This window comes from Canis lupus, chromosome 3 (assembly GCF_003254725.2).
Source record: "Canis lupus dingo isolate Sandy chromosome 3, ASM325472v2, whole genome shotgun sequence".
Taxonomy (NCBI): Eukaryota; Metazoa; Chordata; class Mammalia; order Carnivora; family Canidae; genus Canis; species Canis lupus.
The window spans coordinates 73,890,323-73,900,344 of NC_064245.1; positions in this window are offsets into that span (position 1 = coordinate 73,890,323).

The window sequence follows — 10,022 nt, forward strand, 5'->3', positions numbered from 1 at the left end:
TTTAAATGGATTACAATTAAATAAGAAATTCAGTTTCTCTGTTACTCTAGCCCCACTTCAAGGGCTGAAGAGGCATATGTGCTTAGTAGCTACCATCAAAATGCAGGTTTTGAACATTTTCATTATCATAGAATGTTCTATTGGAAGTACTGCTCTAGAATGCTGGAAAGGTGTTCACATGTGACTTTTGAAGTGAAACAAAAGTGGCATGAGAAGCACGTGCACTGATTATACCAATGGAAAAGTTATATACATGCACGAATAAAGATTAGTCAAGACAAGGAAGCATTAAAATTATTTCAATCAGGGAAATAAATGCATTAGGTGGATTTAAAAGTTACCTTTTAGAGTGGTCTAGAGTTCAATTACTAATGCAAGAAATTCATGAAAACTCTCTTTGGGAAGCCAATTGTACCTGCTGCTCCTGGACTAGACCCAGAGAAGTTGAAGAGGTGGCATCAAGTGATGGAAGAGAAAGTAAGCTGGCTTTGCCACTGAAACAGCTCTGTGATGTCATGGAAGTCACTGCAAGTCTCTCTTTTGTCAGATAAACTCCAAGGTGTCTTCCAGCTCAGAGGAATGGCTGTGCTTGTCTTCCAGGGGAGGCAGGTCTTCAAGGGGCCCATTGTGCTAGGCATCAGGAGGCTCTACTAATGGAGAGACAGGAACAAGTTATCAGGTGGTGGGAGAGTTTAGCAGAATCTGGTGCTAACCATGGATTCTAGGGACAAAGAAGGAGAAGTGGAAGGGATACCCGAGGACAAAAGCTGGTCAGTGACAAGATGAGGGATTCATATTCTAAACACTAAAGAGGTATAAGAAAAATGGCATCTGTTTTTATTAAGTGTTAGAGATGACTTTGAACGGAACTTGAGTGAAACTGCCAACACAGCTGAGAAAATCCCAGTTCTGCTTGGTTCCTCGGAGACTCCACCCCCTCTTTTTCCGGCTGGTTCTCTAGTTACAAGTGGTTCACCAAACACCCTCCCATTGGCTTCTTAGTAACACTCTAGAGCAAGGCAATTCTTCCCTTTGTTCAACTATTTCTATGTCAGATCATAAAATCATACTTTTTGAAAATCACTTATTCTTGAACATTTCCTGTCTGAATTGATTTTACAGTGGTAGAGTTTTATCTAAATCATTTCACACTTCTTTTTAGAATTTGAAGATATGTAGCATTTCCCTCCTGTATTTTTCTGTTAAGCATCACATGGAGAAATGATTCTACTAAATGATTGAAATTATCATCTACCTTTATGACTTTTTGAGGCATAATAACTACTCATCCACATACCTTTGATATGTCTCATGTACACTCTGGTGTTATATTCCTGTTTATGTTTTTGTCGTACATTTAAAACAAAGCAAACTACCTGAATCTCTACCTGTAAGACCCTTTAATGATGTAAAACACATATATGAGTTGGTGTGTATCTGTGTGTGTGTGATCTACACATTCATTGAAAAATGAGCCATGCCCTGTGGGAGATCAAAGTTGAAAACACATAGTCCTATCTGCCAAGAAGCTTGTAATCAAGTGAACATGTGCTTCGATCATTTCTGGACAGCCCCCAAGTTAGAAAAAAATTGGGTTCCAAAAGTGTATTTTAAAGCCAATGGCTCAGAACCTAAAAATTTTTTCCTTTTAAAGTTTGTATATGTTTAATAGTTTTCAAATTCAGTCTCCCTAAAGTAACTGAATGTATAATATATATACATATACATATGTATATTATACCCTGGGCATCATTATACTCAGCATAATTTCATTCAATTTATCAATAGCTTTGAGAAACTAGAATATAAAGATGAGTAAGACATATTTCTTGTTCTCAAGCAGCTCCTAGTTTGGTAGGGAAGGCAGACCAGTTAACATATAACCACTAGTATGTACAATGGGAGCCAAATAGGTCCAGGAAGACTTCATAGAGAGCACTGGTAACCACTCTATCGAGAATGTGGGCATTTTTGCTAATGAACAGACCAGGAGGCTTGGAACACATCTTCCACTGACAGAGCTCTGGGGGTAGAAGAGGAAGGATCTGCCTCCCCTATTCTTCTGATCTGCTGATCCGGCTGTAGAGAGGCACCAGCTCCAAGGGAGTAAGATCATGGTCTGGAGCAAAGGCTGAATGACTTGTCAAACCAGGACTTCCTGCTAATGCAACTCCACAGGCTAACTTCCTGTTTTCTCCTCACTCTTCATCAGGAACCAGGAAGGAGAGCCTGTCCTTCTTCCAACAACAACATCACTGATTTCTTTTCTTTCCTGGCCCACTGTGCAGCTCAGAGAAGCCTAAGACATGCATTAAGAGCTCCTCGCTGCCTTTCAGATAAAATCCAAACTCCCTTCAAGGCCAGCCCTCATCTGTCTCCATCTTGAGCTCAGCCACATGCCACCATGTCCTCTTTGCTACAGCCATGTACACTCCTTGTAGTTCCTCAAGCACATCACACTCCCCAGTATGTTCTCCAGTTTTTTATTTATACTTTTCCTTTTGTTGAAAACACTTTTTCTTCTATTGGACTGTCTGAACCCAAGTCATTCATCTGTCCTCAGCTTGCATTGCATTTCCTTATGCATCTCAGGTCAATTTCCACTGACCTGAGATGAGGGAATTCCAAGATGACCCACTGCTTCCCTTTTCTTCGTTGTCATCAAACTTTATATGATTATTCTCTCCACTCCTTTCATCTTAAGCTCCAGAGGGAGGGCACAGACCACAACTCTCTGACTCACCACTGTAGCCACCAGCACTTGGTGGATGCAGGGTAGGCTTCACAGGCGTGGGACCTGTGTCCTTGTGCTCAAAAAGGTGAGCTTCATGCTTGATTTAATGATTTGCATTTATTGTTTTGAGAGTTCTTAAAAACTCTGGACAAGGGGCACCACATCTTCATTTTGCACATTTTATAAATTGTGGAGCTGATCTCATGTGGATGAATAAATGAATATATATTAATCTTCACAATTCATTGAATCAAAAAAATTAAGGTTTCTGAAGTCCTAATTTCAAAATAAAAAAGGGATTTTAGGAAGAAATTGCAATGTATAAGGCAGACATTTTTATGATCTATTTTGCTATTTTTCATGTATTGTTTGCATCCACGAGGAAAGAGAAACAATGCCTGAAAGATTTCATTCTGTTCTGTGACATGTATTTTCATTTAAAATTACTTTTTAGGGACACCTGGGTGGCTCAGCTGTTGGGTGTCTGCCTTTGGCTCAGGGTGTGATCCCGAGATAGGTCATGGGGTCCTTTATTGGGATCCCTGCGGGGAGCCTGCTTCTCCCTCTGCCAATGTCCCTCCCTCCCTTTCTGTGTCTCTCATGAATAAATAAAATCTCTAAAAAAATAAAATTACTTTTTATTCAACCACACTGTTTATGAATTTAAAAACAAAACAAAACAAAACAAAACAAAAAAACAAGTCCAGAATGATTTACTTTGTCCTGTGCCTGATTCATTAGACTTGGAAAGATGGGTATAACTTCTTAAAAAGGACAAAGGAGCAAGAATAATTCTGCAAAGAGTGGGTGCTGCCTAGATTTCTACTTCTGTAGGGTGCATGAACAGCAGCGGCAATATTTGAGTAGTGAAAGCAATACTAGAAAAGAATGAATCTCAAAGGAAAAAGATGCAAAGTGTGACATTGCATCATAAACTCAAGGAAGCCATTCAAGAGAGACTGTGGAGTCTGGGCTTTGAGCTTTTAAGGCCTACAAAGGACCTCTGGTAAGCTCTGTGAGGGCAGCTGGGGAGCCCTCTATTTTTATTAAGGATCCTCTGAACTGTCATCACCACCGCTGGCAGCCCTTGGCCGTCATCCACATCTTTAACTAATTGAGAAGGCGGCTTTTTGGTGGGAGGGGGCGGGAATGTGGGTTCCAACAGAGGGCAGCCTGGAGCAATATATCATTTTGAGAAGCTGATTTCTTCTCACCTTTACAGGTTCAGAGGACCAGCTCCAGGTTTTGTTATGCTAATCACTTGCTTTGTGGTCTTAATGATTTCCTATCTCCCGATCTTGGCTTCCTTGTGTGTAAAGCCGGAGGTGGATAAAAGCTTCACATCACCTCCCACCTACACTTCTGGTACCCTCAGTCTCCACCTAAGGTCATTCCTTTCCCCATCTCTGGGAGTTTGGAACTGACACTCTGATCCATCCACTGAGTTCATCCTCACCAGGTCCCCATTTACTAATTCCTGACCCATTATTCTTTCTTGCACATGCAGTTGTCTTTGTCCCTGTGTCCTACTGAATACTCTCTTTTCACTCTCCTCGCTTTCTTGATTTACCTGCCTAATGCCTACTCACCCTTCAAAAATTAAATTCCATCCTGCCCAGAGCTCTCTTGAGCTTCACCCTCCATCCAGTCTACACAGTCCTGTTGACGGGCACTCATGTGTGCTCACAGCCCTCTGCTTCCCTCTGTTCCATCTCCCATCCCACTGTATCATCATTGCCTATTTCCTTGTCCTTCAGGAGTCCCCGAGTTCTTTGAGGGCCTCGATGTTACCTTCAACATCTAGCACAACCCCTGCGGCATAGTAGATGTTCAATCAATGTTTGTGGAATGAATGACTGAATGAACCAATGAAGGAATGAATGAGACCTCATCACCCTCCTGCCTCTTAGAAAGCAATACTGTACTTACTGGGCCTCCTGGAAACACAGGGCCTTGATGAAGGAGGGTCCAATGGTAGAGTTTAGGCTGGTGGGGAAAAGGAATCTCTTTGCCACTTAGCGGGCCCGTCTGCTTAGCCAAGACCCAGTTGGCTCAGCTCACAGCATAACTGTAAGGAATAGCAACAGGAGGTATCAGGAAAGCTCGTTGGGTTTTGTTGCCTTGCTCACATCTTCCAGGTATCCTCACCCTGCCTTAATGGTATTGGCAGTAGGAGGTAAGGGAGAGGAGCAGTTCTCCGCCTTTATTGTAGCTCCTGCTGGGGTGGCACAATTCCTGCCTCAGAGATACCCAGGAGTGAACAGCAGAGACATGATCCCCAGTCTTGGTTCAGAGAATGATGCAGCTGATGGGTGTCATGTACTCAACAAACATCCAGGTGGCAGGTAGGCTGCTGGTGCTGACACAGGTATGTAGAGAACCAGACACAACACTTGGCCTCAAGAAGCTAATAGTCTGGGCAGCCCGTGTGGTTCAGGGGTTTAGCGCCGCCTTCAGCCTAGGGCATGATCCTGGAGGCCCAGGATCGAGTCCCACATCGGGTTCCCTGCATGGAGCCTGCTTCTCCCTCTGCCTCTTGTGCACTCTCTCTCTCTATGTATCTCTCATGAATAAATAAATAAAATCTTAAAAAAAAAAAAAAAAGGAAGTTAGTAGTCTATTGGAGGAGCCAGACAAGCAAAACATTATAGTGGAATAACAATTAGGTAAGTTTTTGCCTCCCACCAGAGTGTAAACAATTAAATAAGCCCAAATGTCTGCTTTTAAGGGAATGAAAATGTCAAGCTGATATTAGGAATTCTTTATTTAAGCAAGTCCTTTTACATACATAATCTTTAGCCCCCCACAGAAAATTCATGAGGTAAGTAGAATTGTCTTCTTTTCAGATAAGATTAAAAAAGTTAAGCCATTTGCTAGAAGTCATCTAATTTTCAAGAGTGTCTTGAGATCAGGACCTTTTAGATCGTTCTCCTAACTCTACTCCTGGATCTTCCATCCTCCAAAAGCCCTGGTACTCGGGAAGCTGAGTCTAAAGCTTGACAAGTTTGTAAAGTGCCTTTGAAATAATCAAGAAGATGATTAGACTCAACATATTTAAGTCATACGTGTGTTTTCATTTTTTGAAAGTTAGACATCCATGGAGAGCATATGACATCTAGGAGCAGGTCTGGGCATGAAGAGGAAGCTCAGCCTGGGGCAGGGGGTGTTGGCTGGCGGGGAGGTGAGACAAGATGTGAGGCTGCTCCGGACATAGGCAGTGATGGGGGTGCTACTCTGGCTGCGGAAGCGAGGCTGGGGAAGGAGGCCAAGTAGCTCAAGGCATAGTGGTCAAGTGACAATGTGTACTCAAGCCAAGTCTCGACCAGCTTTGGCACCAGTTGGCATTGGTGAGTATGATCCAACAGTTGGGAGTCAGCCAGGCACTAGACTGTGGCCCGCAGCCCTGTAGCTGGTGTTGCCAAGGTCAAGGTAGAATCTGAACACAGACCTGCCTTACCCTCCTTCCCAAAGAAAGATGGGCAAAGCACTCCAGGGGGCTCCAGGAGCCTAGGGTGTGGGCCATTGGTTGACTTTATCACTGAATTATGAGGTCCTATCTATTATGGTGTATCTGAAGCCACTAACCTCTTGCCCCAACCAGAAACTGAAGCATGTCTGGGCCTGCAAGTGGATGGAGCCTACAGAGGATCTAGCCCAGGCTAGGCAAGGGTCAGGGAAAGGAAGAAGGGCCTTATAGTAAACGCGGTAACTTGCAATTAAGTGGAAGAGTAAATAACTCAGAATACCGCATTCCTCAACCATTCTGAAATGAGTTTACTGTAATTCCAGATAAAAACAAAACTTTCAGAGCTGATACTTAGAGACTTGAGGCAAGGTTGGTTTATTTTTTTCTACAGTTTCAGTATAATTCAGCACTTTCACTTTGCAAAGATAGACCTGCACTTTATGTGGTCTGCAGAATGCTGATTCAACATCAGGGTAACCAGTGGTGCAATCATGACATGAAACAAGACTCGTGGTTGTCAGGGTTTTTAAATCTCTTTACTTGGGCTATCCCATGATCTCGGAAAGCTCTGCCTTTATCAGAAATTAGAGCCCTTGTTGAAACGGGGGTCTGGAAATGCATCTATTCATTTGAAACCGTTCTTAAAAGGATTTTTTCCCCTAGCTTATAAGGGGTGGGGAGGAGTGCTGATTTAGTTTAGGTCTTGCCCTGCTCTCTCCTCCAGTAGGACAAATGGTAGCCGAAGCTGGTGAAAAAAGAAATGGGGAAGGAAGTAGGGAGAAAAGAGGAAGAGGGTGGGGGGGGGGCGGGTAAGAGGGAGGGTTGATAAGGAAGGCTCGCTTTTACTTCCTTGGAAATAATTGGTTCATTTCCAAGAACTCCATATTGAGGTGCCTGCCCCTGAAAAAGAAAAAGGCTTGGGTTCTTCCAAATGTCTGTTTATGTGACTTTTATCTGGCTTCATTTTATGGTTCCTTTGCCATCAAACCTTGAATTTAACTTTCTCATGTGAAAAATAGACAAAAGTTCTTCCCGCTTCTTCAAAATACAATGCAGCAGGTGCCCCCTTACCCCCAGCACACTTCAAAGCACCAAATTGATGTTTTCAACATACTTATCGTAAATCAAATCTGCTGTGCACACCAGTAAATAGTGCTAGTAAGCCAGGTGTAACTGAATCAGATTTTTTAGCCTTGACTTCCAATGGTGAGAACAAGAATGTGCTGACAGATGGGAAAAATGATGAGGCAAAGGTGCCATGCACTTACCCTTTCAGAAGATGGAGAAAATCTGGGATAAGGATGGGATGGGGGTGGAGTCTGGAATAAGGATGAACCCGGGATCAACGATGATCCAGTGGTCTTGAGGGACAGGAAAAGCCAGAAGACTTTATGTTTGAGAATTCCATGTGGCCTCAGGGGGCTCTTGATGGCTTTTCTGGATTTTTTTCTACAAGAGTGGATGTGAACTCTGGCACAGATAGAATAGAAGATGTGAGAAAAGGCTTGTACCTGGCTGGTGGGACCCGAGCCCTGGCTGAAGCCTCAGAGAACAACCCCTGATCCCAGTCTTGATTCTGGACTCTCCATGAATGTACTAGCACAAAGAACCTAGAAAAAGTGTGCCATAGCCCATCAGCGGGTGCCAGCCTCTTGCCCAGTGTAAAATTGTCTACAAGAACCAACCTGTGTTCTGGAGAGATGCAGGGTATCTAGAAAGGTACAGGACAGCAGGGATTATAGGTGATTTTGATTTTCTTAACAATTTTTAATAGTTTTGACTTTCCCCCAACCACTAAGTCAAAAACATCACATTTTAAATCAAATTGTTGGTCTGAGCCTTTTCTTTCGAGGGTTGAAACATTTTATCAGAAGCATATTTTGGGAGACCACCCTCTTTTATAAGTTTATAAAGTGATCCTGGGGGCTAACATAGTACCTCAAAAATGAGGAAGGAGGCCACTTGTCCTTCTTGCTGCTGATCTTCAGCTGTCTTTGGGACACTGAATGCCAGGTGGTCTCACTTCATCATGGCCCTCTTCACTGCAAGCTTTGTCATGGAAATTCTTCTAGGGTTTGAGGCTGTGGCATGTAGGGCCCAACCAATATAGTGGCTGGGTGTCTGGGATGCTGTATGCAAAACGAGCAAAAATTTCAAGAAAACTGCAAACATCCATCACCTTTTATAATACTAGGAAATCAAACCCCAGGGTTTCAGTCTCTGCCTCTTTGCTATGGTTTGAATGTCTGTGTGCCCCTCAAATTCATATGTTGAAATTGTGATGCCCAATGTGATGGTATTAGGAGGTAGGGCCTTTGGGAGATCATGAGGTTGGAGCCCTCATGAATGAGATTAGCGTTCTTATAAAAGAGACCCCAAAGAGCTCCCTTGCCCCTTCCACCATGTGAAGACACGCTGAAAAGTTGGAAGTCTGCGGCACAGAAGGGAGTCTTCACCTGACCATGCTGGTACCCTGATCTTGGATTTGCAGCCCCCAGAACCCAGAAATTAAGGTTTGTTGTTCATAAGCCACCCAGTCTAAGACTAGGACACCCTTCCAGCTGAGCTCCTTCAGCAGCAGCTCCTATTTCCTCTGCTCTGGGCAAATGCAGTTTAAGTCTTTCTCTTCAGCCCTATATTTGTGTCCTGGGGCTCTTATAACTCAATGCCACAAGCTGGGTGACTTAAAACAACAGGGATGTATTGTCTCTCAGTTCCGGAGGCCAGAAGTCTTGAGATCAAGGTGAGGTTGGTTCCTTCTGCAGGCTGTGAGGGAGGGATCTCTTCCAGGCCTCTCTCCTTGGCTGGTAGATGGCCACCTTCATGCTGTGTCTCTTCCCTCTACACATATTTTAAATTTCCTCTAGTTATAAGAATACTAGTCATATTAAAATAGGGTCTATGCTAATGACCTCACTTTAATTTGATTGCTCTCCAAAGAAGGTCACAGTCTTAGGTACTGGGGGTTAGGACTTCCATATACAAATTTTTAGGGGAAACAATTCAAGTTATAACAAGCCTAAACATAAGACAGGGGGAGAGGGTGAAACTGAAAGCTCAGACTTTTTAAAATTAAATTTGGTTTATTTATTTAATAAATAAAGATATTAAAAATATTTTATTTTAAAAAACATTTTATTTATTTATTCCTGAGAGACACAGAGAAAGAGGCAGAGACACAGGCAGAGGGAGAGGCAGGCTCCCTGTAGGGAGCCTGATGCGGGACTCAATCCTAGGACTCCAGGATCACGCCCTGAGCCAAAGGCAGATGTTCAACCACTGAGCTGCCCAGGCGTCCCAAATTTGACTTTTTAAAGACAACTTTATATGACAGGAAAATTGAGAAATTAGGATAGAGTTTTCATAGACCCCCTCACTAGTTTCCCCTAGTTAATATCATATATTCTGATGGTACATTTGTTATAATTAATGCACTAATATTGATACATTGTCATTAACCAAAGTGCATGGTTTATTTTGATTTTTCCAGTTTCTACCTTATGTCCTTTCTTCTGCTCCCAGATCTCACTGAAGATGTCACATTACTTTTACTTGTCATATCTGCTTAGGCTCCTCTTAGCTGTGATAGTATCTCAGACTTTCCCTGTTTTGGATGACTCTTGATGACAGTTTTGAGGTGAACAGATTAATTATTTTGTAGGATGCCCACTTTTGGAATGTGCCCAATGTCTGATTTTGTTTTTTCATGATTAGACTCAGGTTATGGGCTTTTAAGGGAATATCATAGAGGTAAAGTGCCATTCTTGTTACACTGGATCAAGAATACATACTATCAACATGATCTGTCACTATTGATATAGA